The 24,841-nt window shown below is 38.5% G+C and overlaps 1 protein-coding gene across 1 annotated transcript in view; it reads right to left on the bottom strand.

Annotated features, from left to right (window-relative positions):
* The window catches only part of LOC310902102 (uncharacterized protein), a 382,687-nt gene extending 360,770 nt beyond the window's left edge, over window positions 1-21,917 (bottom strand). The window contains exon 1 of the mRNA XM_083843085.1: window positions 21,594-21,917. The gene's annotated coding sequence lies outside the window, so the exon portion shown is untranslated. The remainder of the gene's footprint in view (window positions 1-21,593) is intronic.
* Between the last annotated feature and the right edge of the window lie 2,924 nt (window positions 21,918-24,841).

Here is a 24,841-nt window from a genome sequence, read left to right as displayed (position 1 = left end):
TACTCGTTCCTCCCCCCAGGTTACGAACCACAACTGAATGAAGGAAAATATAACTTCTGAACCTCACTCGTCACTCTTTATACGTGGAGGCCAGCTATGACTATTGTTCACATAGTGATGATACTTGAAACTTAAAGGAGTTATGCCTTGAAATTTGTCAGACATTTTAAAACATCAGATCTTGAAAATAAAAAGGGCAGTAAGAATGTCATAGCACCCATTCACTTTCACCACCTAAACCAGCATATTATTTGAATAAACTCTGCATTACAATTTAAAAATATTTAATATTGCTGCCAGTAGTTTTTGGCAGATTTTTAAGATGAAGAAAACTTTTATACACTCAAATTCTCTTCAAGTAATAATGCTTTTTTTCCGACAAAATTACCAGAGTTAGTAAATGAGAATATAAGAATAAACACATGCTCAGTCCAGATTCCTAAATATACGTATCCTTCAGAGGTGTTGCATGACCTGAATGGTTTAGCCTCCACTCTTAGAAATGCTTTAGATGTTTAGGGCTCTACATGCCACAGAGTTTTAATAAGAGTTCATTGGCTAAAAAAAAAAAAAAAAAGTACAAGATATTCATTCTAATATTTCCTTTATCACAGAGGTAGCTCTACATTGTAGCAACATGCCAGTAAGACAGCATCCAGCTGGGATGCAAACTGATCTTTCCTTCCCCTTATTTCCAAGATTGGAATTAATCCCCGCATTAGATACTGACAGAATTTGTTTTAGGGATTAAATTTGCTCAAAGCCTTTGTTCATAGGAAATGCAGCATGTGATACACAGATGACTAAGCATTATCATAAGCTAATAAAAGACAGAGATAAGGACCAAATCAGTAGAAACAAAATTTCAAAGGTAAAATATTCCCTCTGCCTGCAAGTTTTTTCCTTCTCTCTTGAACCCTGTTTTACTTTTGGATTCAAACTCATTTCTTCACTATGTTATTTTATGGAGTCGATGAAAACCTGATAACCCCCCTTTGCTAAGGAGGCAGAAGAACTAATTGCTTTTTGTTCACTATCTTGGCTGATGGGTGAGAAGCTAAAACCCAATTTATCCAGTAATTGCTACGTTCATGAAAAACAGCATCAAAGCCTTGATGCGTTTTACTGTTGTCTCTTGGGAAGGCTCATGTCTAATTCTTATGCTGATATGGCTCATAATATAGTCCTCTGACTCTTCTATTTGCTCTTGCAATTACAAGGTTTCTTATTCTGTTGTGCATATTCCTCTGAACTAAGATTAGCTTAACTGAGCTTCCTTTGAAAACTTGCCTACCCATCAAATGCATCAGGCCTAATGCATTCTGTAGCCACACAAAATCAATGAACAGCACAATTTTCTGCTTCCTGCAATGATCAATAGGATTCACATAATGGGTGGAAAATTTTTAATCATGACAGCCCAGCATCTAGCAGGCATAAATCTTCCCTGCATTATAACCTCTCCATTTCCCACTAGTACAAATTTGCAGGTATTGAATAATATTTATGTAGCAGATACATTATGAAAAGCAATACAATTAGAACTTCACACTTCAGTGATGATGGGTTGAGACCCCAGAGGCCTGCTTCCCAGACAATGTACTGGCTTCCGTATTCCAAATGCAAAATCCTTTCTTCCTCCAGGAATGTCTTTTGCTGAAACTATACTTCCTCTGGATCAGATCTGACAAAGCTCAGGAAAATGCAACTTCAGGCAGACCATAGCTAAATGAGTTCATTTAAATGAGTACGTCTAATGGAGCCTGCTCTCCCACCGCTGCCCTGTCTCAGTTTGTGGAGATGCAAGGTCTTGCGCCAGGCCCTTCCTCCTCTCAAACACCGCTGCGGAAGATAAGGTGCCCTCTGACAGGGCAACCTGAGGCACATTCACATTCTTTTAGAAGTGCACAGTTGTTTACCACAGGTATTTCAAAGGGCACATGTCCTCTGAAACAAGAAGAGCTGCTACAAGAGGAGTAACTCCCTTTTTCTGTATTTCTTTAATGAGAGTTTAGAAATAGTAGAAGACAGAAGTGTAATCCAAATTGTTTCCTCTAATGTCCCAAATTCTGTCTATATTCAGAATTGCTCTTTTCACTTATAAAATAATAGAGAGAAAAATAATTAACTACACAGTTAATAAAAACAGTTAAAGATCAATAGGGCAACCTCTAAAGGAACATCACTCCACCCAAGTTTTCAGTCCAACTGTGGACAAGATTTTGAAGAATAAATTGTGGGGTTTGATGTCTCAGTTTTTGAAAGGGTCTTTTAAGTGACAGTTTTGGAAAACTTGGAGTACCTGCTTGCTGCTTTGTTAAAACCCAGTGCAATGTTCGCTGCTTCTGAAGTTACTCTGCATAGTGGAATGTTAACAGGAGTCACCTCATTCTGAATTCACAGCCATCCTCCTGCTGCCTTAGGGCTTGGATCAAATGCTCAAACGAAGCCTGAGCTTCCTAAAATAAGTATAGGACAGACTTGCCAGGTCAAATTGAGTGTCTTTTCCACAGTTTTTATTTGTTTTTAGTTGAAAGCAGATCACACCTTCAATATGTCTTCCAGAAATTAGCAAAAGAGAGGGAGCTCAGTTATTCCACACACTAAAATATACCAAATTAGCATAGCAGAATGAAGCTCTAGAATAACATAATAGTCCAGATACTCTGTATTATTAGTCAGTGAATTTTAATCATAAAAAGAAACTTGGGCATCTTAAAATGTAATTAGACATTAAAATGAGGAATTTGTAGGTTTGACCAGCTTGCTTTCATCTTTGTAAAACAGATATTTCTACTACTTCCAACTGAAAATATTTCTAGATTTTTTTTTCTATTTTAATTTGGTTTACTCTTCATAAGACAGTTTACATTTGTTAGAGATGTTAAAAGATGTTCTCAGGCCTGAAGGAGTACTATTGGTCAACTAGATACCAGAAAGTAGTACAGCAAACCTGGCTTTCCCATCATAATTGGGGTTATATATTGATATAATCCTATCCCTTACGCTATTTTAGTCTTCTATAGTGTTCTTACAGACCTGAATATTTAACAGAAGAGTGTCAGATCAAATATGGCAAACCCTGGAGAAGAAACCACTCTTCAAAGAAACTTTGACATGCAATTTTGTAGTTTTTAACCTAATATATTCTGTGCAAGAAATGGGAAATGATTTGGCATAAGAAACTCAGCAGGAATATCAGGTTTGAGTATTGATGCAAAATTGTCCCAAAGTAGTGTGTGATGCAGTGAGAATTTCTTTAACCTAGTGCTTTTTCAGAAGCTCATCACTACAAAACCTAAGTGCTGTGAAAGTACAAAGGAAGACTTACATGCCTAAGAAAAGTTTAAGGATGAGCAGGAGCCTCCATGGGTCAGGGTATGCCAATGTTTTTTGTCAGGATCTGGTCTTAAATGGGGAAGAGAAGGTCTGTGGTGCAACAGCTTAAAGAAATCAAATGGCAGCTGACATGCAGGTGCCTGAGATACAACCTCCCCGTCTGCCTGGCTCATACCTCACAGGCACTGCTGCCAAACAAGAACAAGGCCCTGTTACAGACTCCAGCTGTAAGTCTTTATAGACATGTTCTAGGAATGGATTCTATTTTCATCATCTGCCATTATGTTATACTCGCAACCCTATACATGGCTTTAATGCTGAGCCCTTTTTTGTCCTTGCCAGACTGTCAGAGAACATCTTTCCAGCTCCTTATGCTCAGTAAATAAGCATGATTTGCTATGCCTTTGATCTTAGTGGAGAGTGGGTTTCACTGGGCACAAACACAAGTGCTAGCCAAATGTGAACCAGTGAAGACTCTGGTAAACAACATTCAAAAAGTCAATGAACTGTGTCACTGCTCAAGTCGTATTTGCAGAGGTTTAGTAAGAAGATTCCTTTTCCTTATTTTTATAAGAATTTTCTAAAGGAGAAAGTATTAACTTGCAACTTGCAGTGAAGACACACTAATGTAATCACTCGATACAGATAGAGGATTATAGCATGAGTCCATCAAATATCTACAGAGAGCATAAGGCTATTCTTACTATTTTTAACATTAATATGTGGAAAGAGACAAATCCAGTGTAAAATTCTTAGTGAATCTATCATTAGGAAGCTAATCAAATAAAACATTTAGTGGGGGGTTCTGCTGTTACTTCTCAGTCTCAGCTGGAATCTAGATTGAGAAATGAAAAGCCTCACAGCCTCATTAATCACAACATCAAATCACAACTTCACAACCTCAAAGTCTTTCCCACAAGCAAAGACATGTGCTTCCTGGCCAATAGTCTATGTTTGAAACTGATAATTCAGTGCTAGCTGTAGGCAGATAGCACAGAAAGCAATTTGAGCCATGTGCACAGACCAGGTACAGCTGAGTTACACAGCCGAGGGATTCCATAAGCAATTACATGTCATTATAAACAATGTAATTAAATTATATTCATATACGCTGTATTGACTGCTTGCCAATAGACATTTACACTATGATATATCCTTTCTTTAGATTAGAAAGATATATTTTGAGTTTTGCACTCGGCCTGTAAGAATGTGTGGTCTGAGTTAGACTTAACCTACAGGAAGGTCACAGGTTGCTGATATAAAACTTCACAAAAAGTAGCATCTAATGATTTTCCCTCCTTTGATTAGTGTTTCAATTTTGTTTGCTTTATTATAAGATATCACAATGAGCTTCTAAAGATCTAAATTAAGAAACAACCACAAAAGATGCACAGAATAGTAATTCAGCAGTGTAAACATACGCTTCCACCCAGCTCATCATACACACAAGTACTGCACAGCATCACTCAGTTCCTCTTCATATAGGACATCCTACACAGACTCTCCTCAGGAAAGGCACTAACTTTTCTTGTATGTTAAAAAAAAAAAAAAAAAAGTAAAGTCACAGTTCTATTTTATTACCAAGCAATATTTCTAACTTCATTATTAGTGTTAATATAGAAGGTGCAAAATGCCATTGTGTTAGCAGATGGCCAGCTTTACCACTCTGCTTAAATCCTATAGTTAGATAGTCTCTCCCAGGTAGGACACATTCAAGTGTCCTTCATCTGCCTCTCAACTCCTTTGTTCTCCAAACATTAACACAAGACCTAATGCTGACTTGTCAGTTGCAAGAAAATGTCTTGACATCTACATTGGCTGACTATTAACTACTGAAAATAATCTTATTAAAATATTTTTTCGGCTGAAATAAAGTGTAAGAAGTAAAGCAGCAAAGTACTTAAATCCTAGAAACATGGCTTTTTTTTTTTTTTATTAACACACTTGATGCTTTAGAATAAACACTGGCTAAATTTAGATCATTATTGCCCCCCTTTTTTCCCCAAGGCTGAGGTGAAGATGTATCCAGCAGAGCTTTGGCTATGCAGTACCACCACTGGCAAGCAGAGCTGCAGAGAAACCCGCAGTCCCCCACAAATTCCTCCACAACTCTTCCCTCATGTAATAACTAACGAAACATCACCTTAGTCACACTTCTATTCCCTGCCTTTCTCTAAAGCTCCTTTCTGGCAGGCAGGCAGGCTAACTTTGAGCATGAGAAGTAAAATATCTACAATATTAAACAAAATACAGCTAATTGCCAATGCAAAAAGCATTCCTGCAGATACCCGAGTGTCATTAAATGATTCATCCTTCTCATCCCTAGGAACTTTGCAAATGAATGACTTTGGATGGGCCCAAAGTGATAAAATATAAACGTGTTGATAAATACAAAGTTGCCTACAACTTTTAGTTAAAATATACAAAAAATGGACAAGAACACCACTCAAACTAAAAATTTCCCACTAAGTTGTCAGTTGTCAATTATGATGCCACATTGATATGGTGTTTAGTAATTATTACATTTCAAAAGTTACATGTTCTTTGTAACAATTCGTAATTTTAACTTTACATCCTACTACTATTTAACTCGCTAAATTATTAATTCATGCATGAACATGCACAAATACATAATACACATGTAGCTGCCTTGGCTACAAACATCTTAAAAAAAGATACATGGCTGACTTCTTCCTGTTTAATTTGCAGTGTAAGTTTTGTAATGCACTGGTTTCCCCTTAACATCAAGAACAAACATGATCACAAAACTACTTTAAAAAAAGGCTAAAATATTATGTTAAAATATATTGCTGAGCATCATTTCTTGTCTCCATGCCCAAAGTAATCAAAGTGTTTTACCCTCTTTTATGTTGCACATTAATTGAAATTCCGCTGGAGCTGGGGAGCCACAGTCTAGACTATATAAAACACCACACAGAAATGACAGTGCCTGCTGAAAAGACTTTATGTTCTGGTAGTCCTTTTTGTCATTATAACTAATTATGTAAGACCAAATAAGCCTGCAATATTAACTCAGCACTCAGGGGTTCCTAGAAATGGATGCTCCCTGTGATGCTATGGATATTAGAAAATGCAGTTTCACAGTTTCGTTATCAGTAGGGCCATGTGATCTATTAAGTAGTGTCATGTAGGAGAGAAAGAAAAAAAGGCAAGTCTTCGGTAAAATATCTTGGTTTGCAGCAGCATTTTCCACTGCTCTAATTTTTATTATAGTTTATTCTTCGGTAATGATGTATGTACAGGAAGAAATTCTACTCTGTCCGTTGTCAGGCTAGTGCAGTGAGATGTTAAAGCTAATCTCAACATACCAGGAACAAAAATATTCTTTTAGAGAAAGATAATTTCCTGTGATTATTATTCACTATGAAATTCAAAGACTTTAGTAGCTTTACAAATTATCTGGAATAAAAAAGAGCAAAGAATGTTAAATATTTTCTATTTATTTTTTCAGATTGCAACAACAGAGCCTTTGAATCCTACTTTTTATATAAAAATCACGTTTTGACTTTCCATAAATGTTCTTTTGTTTATTGAAGATCTTTTTGGAAGGAAAACTCATTTTTATCAGTAACAGAACAAAACAGATAAGACTACACCGAGCACTAAGAAATACATAATTGCTTTCTCTTCCTTAGGTATTTTGTGTTTGACAGAAGTTAAGCAGTACCTTCAGTGATTTCTGTGTAAGTAATGGGCTTGTTGTTGTATTTATTACTGGGAGTGCTATTTTGTTATTGCTGATACTTTATATTAAATGTCCAAAATTAGGTTCATTCTCATTGAGCATGTGATTCACTAATAATCTGGAGGAAAATCTATTCCTTTTGATGGCATATCTGTAAAGTAGTTGCAATTGTATTAGTGTTAAATCCCCGCGCTTCCTTGATTATGGTGTCACACACTGTGTTGCCACTTTCCCAATTTCAAGTTTTTATTCCAGTTCAGTAGACAAAATAAGGCTTTCACTTGCTTTGATAACTTTGAAAAGTGAGAGGTTATAAAAGATCCAAACCTATAGTCACACAATGTACAGTATGTATAGTTTTTGTAATACAAAGATACTTTATTTGTATCAGCCAAATCAGTTACCTTCTAGTACGTTCTACAGCAGTCTGGAGAGCCTGGTACCCATTTTTAAGGGCATTTTTTGGAGGAGATCATTGCTGCCATATGTGAAAAGCCATTTAAGTCTGCAGAGTCCTACCAACATGGGTTGGCATTTGTCTGCCATTGGTTCAAGCCTGTTAAACATCATTTGAATGTATTTGGCATCAAGCAGATATAAAGAAACTCATTCAAAGTTCAAGAACATGTACCACATTTATGAGATAGGAATACAGCAGTAGGCATCTGCATTCCTCTTAGCTACCACTTTGTGGCAGAACCACTGTATTCGATGGCAGCTTGGTTTTGTCCCCGCGTCTTCGATCTGCTCACTGTTCTCTGGTATGTCTGCAATGCTAACGACTCTTCTCCTTGCTGGGCATAGCCCTCTCCGCTGGCATCTGCCCTGACTCAACAAGCCAGTCATAAATGTTTATAGGAAATCACAGTAATGCCGAAAGTAATGCTATGTCTGTGCCTTGCCTGACCATTTGAATAAACAAGCCGAGGTTCAGGCTGGCAAGCAGAGCCAGGAGATTATTGTTCAGCTCTGGCATTTTACATTTTCATACAGTAGTGAAGCATCTATAAATAGCCTTTGAGGAACATAAACGTTTTAGTATAATGGGATTCATGTTTAATATGGGCAATGACTTCCCTTCCCTTAGGATCACAATTAAAATGTTTAGACAAAATTAAACTGCTTCTTGGGAAGATGCTATGATGCAGAGTACAATGTTTAAACAAACTCCCAGTGCCTGACAGAAAATGGTTCTTTGCAATCAAGCTCTAAAAGAGGAGACAACATAGCTGTTTATTATCGCTACATATGCTGATAAAATATGGGCACTTGAGCCCCAGTATCAGAATTATACAGAAAAACTGTATTTCTGAAAGAAACTGACATTCGTCTTTTCTGAAGAGAGATTAGTAGTTGTCTGAGGCAAGTTTGGGACATGTTTTTTTTTATTAACTAGCATCATGTTATTGGCTGACTGGCTTTGGCAAGACAGATTTTCATGTACAGAGCAGTTTGATAGAAATTGCTGTCTGTCTATTATTTGCAAGAAACAGGTTTTAATCACAGTATTCTCTCTCTTTGTAAGATCCTTGGCTCTGGCTGCAAAGCTCTCATGCAGAGCTCAGGCAGGGAGGAAGGACAGTTGCTCAATGCCATTATGAGTCTCCAGTTAATCCGGGAGCTAATGAGGACTGTTTAGCCCTTGGCACAAAATGGGGTAATCTCTGGGTAGCTCCCACCCATACCCCATTCCAGTCCTCTACAATGGGTTGTTATGGCAGACTAGAAACGTCCAGGCCAAGGGTTGTTTTGTTTTTCTTGTTGCTGTTGGTTTATTTTATTTACAAAGACAACTAGGTGTTTTCCCTCTTTGCTACCCCTTACCCTACATTTACAAAGTTTGAGAGAAGGTGTTACGACACGGATTTCTACAGAACCTCTTTTTCCAGGAAATGAGTGGCAAGAACTGACTGTCTAAAAACAAGCACAACCTAAAATGCCATCAGATATTCAGGAAAAGGGAGCTATGCTGGCCAAATTTAAGAGATGAGTTCATCGTTTTGAGTAAGTGGCATATATTTCCAAGTTTGCCATTTATTCACTGATGAGCTCCCCTATTCAGCCTTTACTATTTAGCTGTTCTTAGGTTTGCTATTCTGGCCACTCTGGTTGAAGTACACAGCTTTAAAAATGTTGTTAGGATTAAATTATACATTTTGTGATTATTAGGTCTAGACCCACGACAAGATGAGTGTTGAGAACGTGATCATACTAAGGATTTATATTCCAGATGTATTGAGAAATCCCTGCCCCTCTAGATTCTGAGCTCTGTCCCTAGTGTTGTCAAGAGAACAACTCTGTACTTAATTTCTGTTTCAAGCTTTCAGTCTTATTCCAAGGACCATGGATAGTTCCACACGTATACTCTGAATACTCACTCATACCATCTTTGAGAGAAATTCCTTATCTCATTTTAGAGCTCGTCACTGCTCAGATACCTTTGAGTTGCCGTTGCAACGCCATCTCACATTAGATCTGCTAGCTCTGATTCCCATCGCATCAATCAAACATGGGTGGAAAATGTGTTTCCGCTGAACCTAATTCATTAAATTGTCAAGAGCTGCTGATGTAATATCATAATGAGAAGAGGAAACAGACACAGAAAGCAGAGATTTCTGTTTTTTACCAGAGCTATTTAATCTAAGCACCCTGGTGAAAAACTGTAGTCTTTGCATTGCAACCAGAGGACCTGGGGAGCTGTTAATTTCTTCTGTTAATGTTGTTATTCACTGTCACAGTCTATACTGCCCTGGAGATATAAGCTAAATGCTTAATTGACATCTGTTTCTAGAATGCTTTTTTGCTTCCATGTTTTTTCCTAGTTTTGGTTTGGGAGTCATTCCATGCTGTGTGCAACCTGTGGCTGAGGTTTCTGGCATAATGTATCCTTCAACTAATCTGTATGACTGTGGTGAGATCATGTGCAATGCCAGCTTCTGATTGACTGCATTGGCCACATTAACATGGAAATTTCTCACCTTTTGCACACAATTCTATATGCTAAATGAACAAAATATGCAAAATATAACAAGAAATGTGCATGCATATAAAATTAAATGTTACTTTAAATGTTTAATTATTTTGCAGACATTAGTGAAACAAAAAGAATGACATCTTTTGACAAATTCTACCTACATTAGTCTGACTTTGGTCACCTAATGGCCAATGATATAAATAGTCACCACTGGTCTTTACTGTATACTGAATAAAATACACGTCTGCTTTCTAACAGCTTGGGTCCTTCATAACCAATGAAAAAATATTCTACTAGAGCTTGAGCAAAACAGAAGTCACCACACTGTGGACCAGAGAGGACAGGATCTTCCAACTTACAGGAAACAAACAGCTTTTTCCATACTACTTTCAAATTTAACATCAAAACAGATTGGTTACAAGTGAGGCTACGGCTGGGACTGATCACGATTTGACTCGGTACAGGATGAGGGTCTGCTGAACACTGTCCCAGTTGGGCGTGGATTGCATTTGACTCACCACACCATCCACCTTGTTTTCATCAGGAACAGATGGGAGGGAAAAAGAAATGAAGTGGGGCACAGTGGAAGTAAGCTGTCTTTCCAAAAGGAGCATAGTGACCGTCAAATGCATTATTTCCTAACATTGCTCTTCCTAATTAGCAACTGTGCTTCATTGCTGTAGGAATGACTTGGGATCATGAATCCAAAAGAAGGTGAGACACAAAGGGAGGCGAGTTACTGCACAAGAATGGAGCCTAGAGGTGTCAAAGTTGTATGGGTGAAAGGAAGGGAATCACAAAAATTTCTTCATAAAGATGTGTCAGTATTTACAAATATCTGTGTTAAAACATTTTTACAAGCTGAAGGTTACACACCTTAACAGGACCAGAGCTCAGTTCTTGGAAGACAGAGCTCACAGCAATGCATGACATAACTTAATTCTTGTCAGATCTATGCCTACCGAGTTAAAACCAAAGAGTGCTTCAGAAAGGACTACTATTGCTATACTACTTTTGTTTGTTTGTTTGTTTTACAGGAAATACTGGACTAAGTTTGGTCATGATGGTCTGCTGAGTAACTAAAGCCTATTTTCATACCAGTCCCTAAATACCATGCTGATTTTTTAAACATCAGCTATGCACATACTTGGGTGGAGAGCAATTACAGCTGTAAGGGATGTATTATTGTCTTCTGGGGATAAAGAAACATACTTTTTTCTCCTCGATCTTATGTTCTTCTGCAAGAGGGACTCTCAGCAACCTGATTTCAAGAGAAAAGTAACTTTTCCTTTTTTATTTTCTCGAAAAGGAAAGTAAGTCTCCTCATTATCAGACTTTAAATAATGACTGGAACTTTTTCTTAACAGTCATGCCACACTTCAAAGAGAAGCTGAGGGTCTGATTAGGTTCTTTAGCTTCTACTTTATTAAAATTAGGTCACATCTACCTCTGTCCCAGAAAACTGCAGTGGTGAGCTAGATCCTGTAACCATACCCAGACTCTCCATGCCTTGAAGGCAGCTGAGGAAACTGGGAACTATCTTCAGGTGGTAAGCACAAACATCTCCCATCAGAGTAAAGACTTTAGAGAAACGTTCAACGCCTGGGTCCTCAATGTGGCAAATGGTACCAGGTAAGGAACTGATCCGCTCCTGTAGCCACATATTTTGAACTTCAAACAGTTTGTGCAAGCTTGACCACGAAGCGGCAGCTCTGATGTCTCAAACAGGGAAAGGTCTGACAGCTGAGAGCCAAGAGGCTCCTCTGCTTCCTCTGTGCTTGTCTAGATCTGAACTCAGACACAGGCGACTGTCTAACCCAGTCCCAGCCTTCAGATGCAATGAAATGAAATAGTACCACATCGACCGTGAAAAAACAAAGGTCATAAATATAATCCCCAATAAAAAAAAAAAAAATAAGAAGTGCAGAATAACACTAACGGGGGGACTGGAGTAGAGAAATTAAGGTATATAGGGAAGGAATAAAACTACAGAAAAATACTAAGATTGTACCGCATAATAGAAAATTTTACATATCTACAGGAACGTTAGTCTCTAAAGGACAGAGGTGGTATGAGCCAGACAGAAGAACCTTTCCAATGCATGAATATTATGGAATTTAATCTCTATTTTTAAAGGCAGGAATGATTTAATTTAATTCATTAAAACATTAGTAGTGCTGTTATTCAAAATGCAGTTGTGGGTGTGCTTGCACTGCTGTGGCAAATCTGCATATAAGCTTTGAACTGAATGATTATACTTCATATTAACCTGCTCAACTAAAGACAGTCTGCCCAGTCAGGTTTTCTTGATTTTTTTCCCATTTGGGGCCAAATCTAGTGATGTAGATCCATAGGCACAGAATATTAGTTCACAAAAACGCTCAAACTCCCAAAATTTAGCAAGTATAACTCCCAGGCAGCAGGTGGCCTGTGTTATTTTCACATTCCTCAGGTCAAAGTTTCTGTTAAATTAGTGATAGAAGTTCTGTCACTTGGCTGTTGCTCCAAATGCTGCATTTCCCCTTTACACCCTCTGTTTACAATCTGACTGGCCCAAGCACCTGCCTGCCCCTTTGCTTCAACTGTTGAATTTCAAGCAGGTGAAAAGTAATTTACTTTGACATTTGATCTGTTTTCTGACTCACAGAAAAGTGTAAATGTAGCCCACAGATGAATTCTGGCTTTATGTAAGCAAGGACCACCCATGGAAATTTGTACAACAGACTGTGTTGATATAAGCAAAGGTGAGGATTGATTAGAAAATTAGCTGCAAATAGTGTGATTATTCACAGTTGCCTAGCAAGGGAAAAATAACCCTATATCCCAAATACTTCCAAGCTATACTGTTCATCCTGCAACAGTCTGGGGACTATTTGTGTTTCAGGGTACAGCCATGGACCTGACTTTTTTGCAGATAATTTCTCTTCTATTCAGCCTGCACTGATGTTAGGGTCACAGCACTAGAGAGGATAGTCCTAGGAAGGAAGGAAATGAATGGGGGGGGGGAGGGGTAGTATCCCATCTGGTTTAACAGGACCATGAATTTAAGTTGGAAAAACTGATGCTTTTTGAAGAACACATCACAAACATGTAAAGCAACCTCAGACTTAACCATTGTGTGTAAAAGGCAGAGTCAAGAAAAGGCCTGTAAATCCTATCATCCATGCACTTTCCTTCCATGGTATCAACTTTAATTTACCCTCTGTAACAATATTCAACATGCTGAAGAAACATCCTTCCACTAGTTGCTACAGTGAACCCAGTGTTTTTTTCTGTGCAGGGTTTGGATCTCCTGCTATATTTATTGGAGAATGAAATGCAAGTATATCCAGATCTTTTGTGCCCAGACCATCTAGCTGATGACATTTGGAGCCAGCAAAAGTTACCCAGGCTCTGCTCTTTTTCAAGTCCCATAACCCAGGCTGTAGCCTTTTTTCAGTACAGGTCTTCACATTAGAAAAAGGAGACTCAAAGCTCCCTTCTGTGTCTCTTCCCCGCCTATAAATACCAGGGAGATTCAGATTCACTCTGCTGAAAGCTTTTCCAGTCCTGAACATCTTTGTGTATCTGCAGTATCTAACACAGCAGGACACTGCTTTTGATTAAGACTTTCAGGCTTTACATAGCTTACAAGATTTGGGAAGATGAATATACTTCACACAGAAGCATGGAACTCAAGATGGAAAAGCAGTAGCAAAAATATGCAGGAAGAATATGCTGGCTTATTGTATAGTTTCCTGAGGGTTGCTACTCTCCTCCCTTCCACTCCATCAGTACATAAATTATGCCTGTGGTTCCTTACACCCATTGAATACGAAATATCTCGCCGCCTTCCTTCTTATGAAGATCATGAGTTAGGGGAACAATAATAGTCACATTCTTAGGCTATAATAGCAACATTTAGAGGTATTTGTCTTTTCCGTTTTCTGACAGATCCATTACTAGTTCATTAGCCTTTAGTGGGTAGAGACATTCAGTAAACAAATGAAAGTAACTCCATTTAAGAGCTAGTGAGCTAAATACAGCACTACCGCTTAGCTTGCTAATTATATGGAGTGTTGCAAGTGCACACTGAAACAGAGCCATCCTTTTGCTGCAATTTTAGAAAGTCTTGTCCTAAAATTTCTAAAAGCTGAGGCACACAAATTGGCTTTCTTTGTCAGTGTCAGTGGCTACAAAGATGTGAAATGGAAAACCAGTCCAGGAGAATTTGTGTTACTTTAACTTGCCACAGTTCAACAAATGTTGAGAATATATATTTTAAATTCAGAAGATCATTATCTTTCTCTTCCTTTATTTCCCTGTTAAGGAGACAGACTATTCCAAGTACTAAAAAGCATAGTAGTTGAAGGGTCGATCTCTAATTTTTAAACAAAAAAAAAGATGAAAAAGAAAGAAGGGGTAGAACATAAAAGTGAAGCCTTTATTCTTGTGATACAGTGAATGTTACTTTATACTTTCATTCCAGAATATCTTGTATCAAGCAACAGAATAGTATTACTTCTTCTCCCTCTGCACATTCTTTTCCCCTCCCAACCACATTCATGTTCCTGTAGTGAAACCAGGCAGCTGGTCATCTTCCTGTACTTGCACTGTAACCTCTTTGGGTCAGGCACCTTCTTCTACAGCAGATTTTGCAGTTGGTCAGCACAGTGAGACTTTAACCTGACTGGAAGTGGAGTAAAGAGGAACTTCACCTTCTCCAGGTACTACAAGAGAATGCAATAGGAACATAAATCCCATAATAGCAGTGTAATTAGTCCATCATGCATAAATAACTTTGGAAATAATACACAGGACTTCGTAGAGGAAGTATTTTCATACTAAATAATGTGTGGAACAAAGAGGAATTGGACAGCAAGACAGACTCCTTTCACAAAGATTTAACGGAGATAGAAGGTTCATGTTATGTTTACCCCCCTAAGTTGCTGATAGGAAGCTACTTCCCATTCAGAGTTTCTTTAACACTCAAAATTAAATAAACGGCAAGAAACTGCAACTACTATTTTAACATAGCTGTTTCTCTTGGGGCTGAATTTGGAGCTGAGAATGGTGATGCTATGTGAGGAATCCAAGCTTTTTTTTTTTTTTACTTGTTTCAGAAGACTGAATTACGTTGTTGGTGCAGATGCTGGCTGTACTTTGACAAGGTATGATGTAGATGTCAGAAATACACATTTTGGGAAGATATGTTATTGCAGGGCACTGTTGTAAAGATGCTTTTAAGAAGCTGTTGCCTCTTTTTCTAATTGATCACAGGAAGTGCATCTCTTTGAGAAGATGTGAGAGCTGGGATCAATGACAGGCTAGTTTAATGCAGCTCTTAACAACCTGCAGAGATTAGGAGGCTGTCAGAAAGATAACACCAGAGATTTATAGATTGTTTTTTGAAGCCATTCTCAGCTCTCACGGGTGCTCTGTTATGTTTCTGTACGCTTGAATATGTAATACGTACTCCCCTTATAGACCCAAACTGTACTTCTAATTTATGAAGAAAATAGCATCGCACCGCTACGTGCTGCTCAACTTATAATAAACTGGGCAACATTGGGAAGCCAAGTCAGTTTAGCACTTAGAATGGCTTCAGGATAAAGGGGAAATTTGAGTTATAGCTGCAGTTTCTTCTGTCACTTGAGGTGGGTGTAAACAGGCCTCATTCAGCTACCCTAATGCCGCTAACCTGATGGAGTGCCATTATCAGTGCACAAGCCCCCTGGGTGCTGAGCTGGGGCTCAGGTGCCACTGTGTTTGGAGGCCCATCTTCTGAAAGGCAGCTGAAGGCCTTGGGGAAGGTCTCCGCTCCCTCAGAGGTGGGACAGTGCCTCTCCTCACATGCTTAGCTTGGGAAAGAGTCAGACTGATGCCTGCCAAACCCATAAGGGAAAGTAAAAGATCCTCCGCTGACGAAAGAGGAGCACTATCGATTTTCACAGAATTAGGCTACTTTGCTTTAGCTGAAGATCTAGTTCCCTTCTCTCTAACTGAACGACCCAACAAGTCGGTTAGCATTACACTGAGCTTTCCACAGCATCTTGACATGTATATAGCACCTTTTCAGAGGAATTCATTTATGGGATTTGTCTGTGGTAGCTCTGAAGACATTGCATTTTCTATCTAATGTGGATTAGATTGGGCTATCCATTGTAATTATCCCTGAAGATTATGTCACTTGTCAGTATTCAGCTCAGAGCAAAGTAAAAATGAATTACCTGAATGGTCACTCTCTGGACACAGAGGGCACTCTGGTCAAAAGAAGAGAAATTCAGAACGTGCCGGGAAAGGTTACTCACTCAAAAGCATATAAATCATGAAGATAAAACCAGTTAACCACTCCTTTAAGGAATATTAGGAAGACTTTCCTGTGACTTTTGGTGTTTTATAATTGTAAATCAGGAATGGAGAGACCTTAAAGACAGAAGTGTGATATACTGGGCAGTTTCAGCCCACAGATTTATCTACACTCCTTTCCCAACTCTGCAGAGGACCTGCCATCATTTTCATAAATATATGACAAGGACAAAGATGGACAAAGACAATTAACTTAGTTTCTCATGAGCTTTGTGCAATGTACAAGGCGATGACTTGAAAGCAAGCCCCAGCAGCTTGAGATATATAGCAGTTTAAGTGGGTTGATGTGATTTCTTATCTACAGTGAAGAATTAGGCAGCATGACACTGACAGCAGCAAAAGGTTACCTGTTTTCAACTGGAGAATTCATTTTTAGCAGGTTAGCAGGGAGGTTGTGTTCATTGCCTATTTGTTATTAGCTTCACTTTTAAAATATTTTTTTTCCTAAATAAATATTTAAGCAATCTATGGCAATCAATAAAAGAGATGGTTGACATTATACAAATTGGTCATGAACAGAATTATAGATGTTCATTATCATTTTTTGTCAATATGCCTAGCACCATTTAAAAAGACGTAAGAAATTGACAGGACCATTTTAAAATCTGAATTGTTAGGAACTTTTACATGAAATTTGGAATTTATTTTGATTAGGTAGTATAGAAACAACACAATGCATTAATATTTTTCCCCTATTTTTAAGATAAGGAGGGATGGGCCAAGTAGGGGCATCCAGCCCAAAGTTCACCTTTTGTTAGGTGAAACTGGCACTGAAAGGTTAGCTGTAGGGCAGAGGCAAACTGCTAAATTCATAGCTTATACTAATAAAGAAATCTCACTATGGGGACTAAACATGCAAGACAGTTGCTTTCCTACAATGCCATTTTGATTAATTTCAAGGCATCCGCCTTACACAGGTGACATTTTGATCTGTCAAAGGAGCAAGGGCAATGCTGCAAAGCACCAGAGGAGCTAAATCTGTAAGGTTACAGCTTGCTTAAAACACAGTTTGTTTACCATGATGTGGTTGGGATAAAAGTGACCCACAAAAAACTGTTCTTAATCCTCATACTTATCAGCATGCTTTCTCCAGACCACAAAGAGCCTTTGACCACTTTAAATTGTGAACAACGCAGGAAAACCATACTGTATGTGTGCAACCACACAAAGATGTCCACAGACGCACAGATGTTGGATAGCAGTCCCTTGCAGTTCAAGCAATTAACTGAAAAGAATTCGGAGATGAGACGCTACATTAATAAGTATAAAACTAATAGTAAATAAGCAATAAATGCCATCAAAAAAAAGCACTGGGGAGATGTCCATTTCTTTCAGACTGGTAAGAGGATGGAATGGAATATGGACAATAAAAAGAAAATCATCTTCCTGAGAATAAACAGTTGCATATAAAAGGTGGGAGTAGTCACTAAAGCTGACTATAAACCATTAATTGCCTCTTAAAACCCATGTGGCAGACAGATCTGATTTTTTTTTTTCCTCAAGTCTTAATATTGTATATTGTAAATTGAGATTAAGAAAGACGGTGTTTGAGGAAATTCTCTACAGCAGCCGGGAGAAGTGCTGTGGAAGAAAAGTCTACAACTATACTATATCCATATCAATTTGTCCTGAAAGTATTCACCAAGAACAAAAAATGGGGACTGCAATTGTCAGAGCATCTGCCCAGGATGAGGCCCTTTAGAATGAATTACAGAAGCAAGGAGTAAACCATCAGAAATGCAAGTGCATTTGCAAATTGCAAAATGCACTTGCAAATTGCAAATCTTGCAAATGCAAGAATTTCGAGATTAAATTCATTTTTATTTTAAGATTATTATTATATTATATTATATATTATATAATTATTATATTATATTATTAGTCTTATTTTAAGACTGCAGGATGATTATTTCTAAAGTGTTACAGAAGATGTGATCTCCTGCATTCCCCATCATCCACAAGAAGTTCAAAGACACTTTCTATTGAACTCAAATGAACAGTAACATTGAGGAATTGCTAAGGCTCTTTGTATTGATAAAAACAGACCTATAACTTGAACAAGTTCATGCTGGTTCCACAAAAGATCTCTTGCATAAAGCATTAAGTACAAACAGAAAAAAGTGTACTTCTAATACATTATTTTGTTGAAATATCTTTGCTAGCAGATACTATCAACAAGCAATTTCATCATGCTCATCAAGTAGATTTTAAGTGACATGCTATACCCATCAGTAATAACTGACAATCAACAAGTGTTTATAATCTAGGGTAGAACTTTTGAAGTTCAGTACAGATTAGATACGTTGTCCTTCACTATACTCATTTCATTTGCCCCTTAATATAGAAAACGTTTTTTTAAAAAAGGCAACATTTTGAAAGGCAACACAGACCCCGAGTCTCATCAAGACAATTTTGTTAAGTGCCAAAACAGTGACAATGATCTATGTTGTAGATTGGTGGTATTTTTACAACCTAAAGCTAATGCTTGCCTCATCATTTCTGAGGTCTGAAGCTGTACAAAGAAAAAGTAAAAACAAACCCTAAGACAACAGACCAAACATTTTTAAAAATATCATGCATTTCCCCAAGACAAACCGTCAGACCATGGCAGGGAGCTGCCATGCCATGACAGGTTTTGCACCAGTGCCAGGTGAACATGTACAGCATCCATGAAGCCCATAGGTCTTGGACAGAACAGCTACAAAAGGCTGCTTTTGTTGACACAAACAGATGTAATGGACTTAGACAAAGCTATAGTAGGGATGTTTCAACCACACCTCACAAATACCCTGGACATCACAGAATTTTTTGAAATCTTGCATTAGGGAACAACATTACAAACACCCAGAGAGAAAAGCATGGTCTGCTGTAGCTTTGTGAGGTTTTCCAAGATGCCCAAGATGCTCTTAAAGTAGCTAGAATTAAAACTGATGTTACCACCCTCAGAGTGTTATGGCAAAACACTAATTACCAGAGCTAATACAGAGCAGAAAAGATACCTTTGATACTTCTTGGCATTGAGAGATTACTGAACTACAAGTTTGGCAGTTGGACAGCTTACATTAGACATAGTATTTAGACACACTACTTACACAGGTCTGTAATGAGAATGCAAAATGGTTGTGTATGGTAATTCTATTCTTGGAGCAGATCCAAGAGTCATCAAAGTAGAAAAATGCCAGCAAGGTGCTATTCAGCAGTAGCTAGGAGTACAGGAAGGCAGACAGGCATGGTTTCCACCTGGGCTCACTGGTGGACACTTGAGTTGCCTAGCTCATCCAGACAAAGCTTTCGGTCAAAACCTGCCTGTGACAGAACAATTAAACTTGGTCTATTTCCTTATTACGTTGCACACTGGTATGTGGCTTCTTCTACACTTGCTCATCTGCCTCTGCTGTGATAGACCATTTTTAACTTATATTACTTCATTCTATATCTGCTTTGCATGTTTAGTAAACAATTTGGGGGACAATGCAAACATTCAGTAATATTGCCTCTTAGGGAGAGAAGCACTGAAGTTGCAAACAACTGACATGCCAAGGAACAACAAAATTCAGTAGTTTTCTGAATTCTAAGATGTATATTTACACCATAGAAGGAACAAGTCTGGATCCTATGAATGAATCCACTTGAATGAACACCTGTATCTGCACAGAGTCTTGTAGGCACCAGTGAGACATCTAGTATACAAACTCTCCTCACTCCATAGCTAGCTGCAGCATCAGGCCTGTATTTCCATCGAACCTTGAAAGTGGAAAGCCACGGTTGTTTTGCTTTTTAGCCTGCGTGATTCATTTGGGTTGCCTAGAATTACAAGTGTTACAGATGGTCAGCTGAAATGCCATTGTACAATAATAAATATATTTGGCCATTTGATGGCAGTGTTAAATAGTGCATCACAAGATACTGGTAAGGTTCAGGGTTTTGCTCTTGGGACCACACACATCTCTCGCAGCTTTCCTTCCAGGACTTTTGCTACAAACACCTTCCTCTCCCACCTTTCTTTTTTACATAAAAAAGAAAGCCAAAAAAACCTGTCAGGGATAAATACAATGTGGATTAATTATCTAAAAGAATGTGTTGAAATAGTGACACATAGTGTTTGTTCACAGACACCTTAGTAGTTTGGATGACTTGAGGTTCCTACTGTAACATTCTAGATCACACCATCAAATTTAAAAAAAATGAGCCATTGATAGTCAGACAATTCATCACAGAAAGCAATGGTCTTCTTAAAGGAACCTTTTCTTTCCCCAAATCTAACACAACAAAAAACAGTCTATAGCAAGAGGTCTAGCAGAAAGATTTGCTTTTCACTCTTGAAGAGCTCCAAAGTGCCCAACATCCAGTATTTAAGACTAATCATTAGCTCTGAACACATCATGCTAATAACAAAATAGCAATCTTTAACTTCCAGCCAGTCTCTGTAACTACATTTACAGGTCCAACCACCCACCAGCACACCCTTCAGTCAAACCAAATGATTCAGAGCGAACAATTTAATTGCAAGTTTTACCTTTTTTTGCATTTACAAGTTCCACCCTATCACCCTCCAGATTTATTCATTGCACATAGTCATTAAGCGAATGAACTCAGGAATTAATCCACATACAGGCTGCAACACCTAAGAATGCAACTATCCCATTCAGAGCCCCTGCTTACATTGGCCTCCCCAGGATAACACTAGCATGCAGGTGAATGCACAACACCTTGCAGCAGCTGTGACAATTCTCATCTCAGCTAGTCTTTAGTTGTAGCTGGCATGAGCTACTGAAACTACTCCACGACAATTCTAACAGCAGGAGGGTGCTTACTTTGAGAAAATCCCTCCAAACACCTCACTTCTGTGTAGATAAGTAACAGTAAGTCCACAGATACTCTTGGCTCCAGGGAAAAAGGAATAGCAAAAACAGACTTTCTAATTGGCTTCCAGTTTGGGCAGTTATGTTTTGAATATATTAAAACAGAACTTGGTTGTGCAAAGATGTACCTAAAGAGCAAGATTTCAAGTCGACTAGTTTAGAACCTGCAGGAGATTGGCCTTGGCTGGTCACCCGAGTGCCCCAGCCGCTGTAACACCCTATCCCCTTCCCAGGGAGAGAAAGCAGGATAGAGAACCCATGAGGCAAGATAATGACAAGGAGATCAAGTTTACCACTAATTAACATAGTATAGGACAGTAAGAAGCAAAGACAAAAACTGGGCTGGGTCACCACACAGCAGTACCTCTCTGTCACTCTGTCTTCCTCACACTTGTCCCCTGCTCCAGCATGGCTGCTCTCCTCAGCCTGCAGCTCCTCCAGGAGAACCCCGCTCCAGCACAGGCTCCTCTCCTCAGACTGCAGCTCCTGTCAGGAGCCTGCTCTTGGTGGCTTCTCCTCAGGCGCAGGGAAATGGTTGCCCTGCCACCTGCAGCACCCTACTGCCTTCGCCCAGCTCAGTGCTCACAGGACTATCCCCTCACACCTTTCCCTTCACTGTCAGTAAAGATTTTTCCCTTCCTTAAATAGATTTTCCACTGAGGGTCCACACTTGGGGCTGATAGGCTCAGCTGTACCCTGTGGAACCTGACCGCTGACTAGGCCCCTCACAGACCAGCCCTGCTACTGGAGATTTACCACAAACACCTGATGCAAAATCCTTTTCCTTTCAATAATCTAGACATCAAATAGAGCATAGACTCCTGAGACTAGTTAGTACAACACCTTATCCTTATGTAAAAACAAGAAAATAAAAATTCCTGAGGAAACAATTGTAGGAATGAGCTCATATTTGAAAGAGAATTGCTATACAATGCTGGGTATTAGAAGCTTTTAAAATAAACCAAGCAAGTATTACCAATAATGACACACCCGGGAGCAATTAAAGGCCTTATTTAATGGGCACCAAAGGTAGGTAGGTTAAGTGTTGGATGATAGGAGTTGTAGTGGGGAATTAAGAGGGGGGTAGAGCAGGTCATTTGGAGGGTGGAGGTGCTCAAGGGTGGAGATGTAAGATGGCAGAAGAGGGAAGCTCTTTTGCCTGAGCAACGTTGGTTCTGGAGGGCTTGCTATTCCTCACACAAACGTAAAGAGTTGTCATGAATGTTTCAATAGTATTTGAGGAAGCTGATTTAGGAAAGTTGGAAAGTCATTAACCTGAGCGGGTGGTCTTCAGTATACCTTTAGATACAGGTGAAGTAAGGTGGTACTCAAGGCAGCAAGCAGATTCCTCAGAGAAAATGTGTTTCTGCAGCTTTACTTTAGCTGTGTGTTTTGTTTTTTTTCCTCTTCTCTCTCCTCCCTGGCTGTTGTATGTCTTGGGGTTAGGGGGTGTGTGGTGGTGAAGATATTTCCACCAGTGGTTTCTTCTAACTTGAAGGCATTATATCTAGCTGTATAGGGATAACTATTTCTTAAGTATGAAATAGGGAAATCATACCTCTTCAGCTACTGAAGGCCCTAAAGATTGTTCTGTTATCATAATCTTAACATATAGGGTAAGCTGCTTTGTGAAGGAGCAGGCTTGAAAATGTGTGGAAATCCAACATATTTATTTTCTTCAGTAACAGCAGTCAACAAGTCTTCCATCTTTTATTACCTGCCACTTCAACGATGGATTATTCAAAGGCAATGAGAACCAGATTTCTCTTTGAGTGGAAACTATCAATACTAATTAAGTGTAAAATACTGTGTCAAAAACATGAGTATTTTATGCCTTCTATGGGTCTTAACTTCAATTGGCTTACCTTAGCTCCCATAGGAAAGCAGTGCTAGATGAAACTCATGCATTATCCTAAGTCAATCTCTGTCTAATTGTAAGCTAATAAACTGAAGAAGAATCCCAGAACAAGTATTTCACATATGTGTTCTTATTTGCTTGATTGGCACATGATTTGGTTATTAGTAATGTTGCAGCTCACAATACGGTATTTTTCTAAGACTGAGGCTGGATGCCCCTTTGTGCATTTCTTCATATATCTAGAAGAAAGTGAAAAGCTTTTATATAGCATCCTCTGCTATTTGTAATTTTGAAAGTGACTAATATTTCAATTTAAATGCTTTCTTGGAGTGAACAAAGACTTGAAAGCTCATGGTTCAGCTATCCATGTGATGGCTGAATAGGGTAGAGTAAAGCACCGTACCCCAGAGTGCTAATCTGTTAAAGCAAGGAGAAGATGGCTTTCTAACTTTATGTTTTTAACAGCTTATGTTTACTGCCTTAAGTAACAGGTTAGTTCATTCTATGACTCTGAAGCATAGGCAGGGAAAATGCAAAAGTAACAATCAATTTCCTCTTTTTGTGTTTTTACTGAAATAAACCTCTGAAACCATCATCTTCCTGAATGTCATCTGAATTTTTCTGTCCTTACTGTACACCTTAAGTGGCCTATAAAATCTCTCAAAATTCAACTGGAATGATCTTTCTTACTTGATAGACTGCTTTCAGTTTTAGAGCTTCCTTTTTCCTTGGGCATCAAATATAACCAGATAGCATGGTGACCTCAAGCAATTGTGGTGAACGTCAGAAGACATTGCAATTATATTAGCAGTGCCTAAATTATTCAGAGCACTTTCTGGTAAAATGGTGCTGCAGGACAATGAAAGCAAAGAACAATTCCCAGCAGATTAGTTTTTTTTCCCCTTCTTGCTGTCTGTAATTATTTCTATCTGATAAGTTATTTGCTATGCAAGCTTACCTTCAAAAAGCATGTTTGTTAAAAAGAGAAAGGGGAAGAAATCCTTTGTAGGGTCCTGCACATGATTAAATGGCTTTAACAAAGCATAATGAATAATAATGACAAAGACCTGTCAGTTGGAATGTTAAGCATTTTGGCTTGTGAATCAGAAGAGCAAATGATATCAAAATGATTACTTGTTGCAAATAACTTGGTATTTGCTAGTGCTGCTTATTGGTGAATATTACAGATGAGTTATTAGTTTCTGTATTTCTGTAAATAACACTTCAGTTTTAATATATAGCATAGGCAAAACCAGCATGAAACTAGTGCCTTTACTAGCATGCTCTGCAGCTCTCTGAGAGGAACTGCTCTATGGATTCTGTTCTTGGACAGCTCAAGAAAATGACTGTTCTTCTTTCCTATTTTATATATATAAATAGGACCTTAACATTACTGACCTTAGGTAGTCAGAAATAGCCAGATGAGACTATAGTATCCAGACAAAAGTATATGTTAACTTCAGCACTGCTACAGGAAGGATGACTTGAGTACCACCAGTTTTTTTTTGTTGTTTTTTTTTTTGAGTAGTGATTATTGTTCTGTCCTCAGTATTGCATGCAGTAGGGTGGGAATTTGTGTAAGATTGCAGTGAATGAAATACCTCACTCTTTTTTCTCATTCTGGTAACTGGGATTTGACATAAGAAGTATATTAGACTAATCACTTAAATTATTGTATTTTAAATGCTTTTCTGTTAGATGTCTTTCTGCATGACAACTTCACTTCATTCCAAGGATTAGTTTGGAGGGGAATC

This window comes from Anser anser (assembly GCF_964211835.1).
Source record: "Anser anser genome assembly, chromosome: 6".
Taxonomy (NCBI): Eukaryota; Metazoa; Chordata; class Aves; order Anseriformes; family Anatidae; genus Anser; species Anser anser.
The sequence above is the reverse complement of the archived record's forward strand: the minus strand, read 5'-3'. Positions and strand labels throughout refer to the sequence as shown.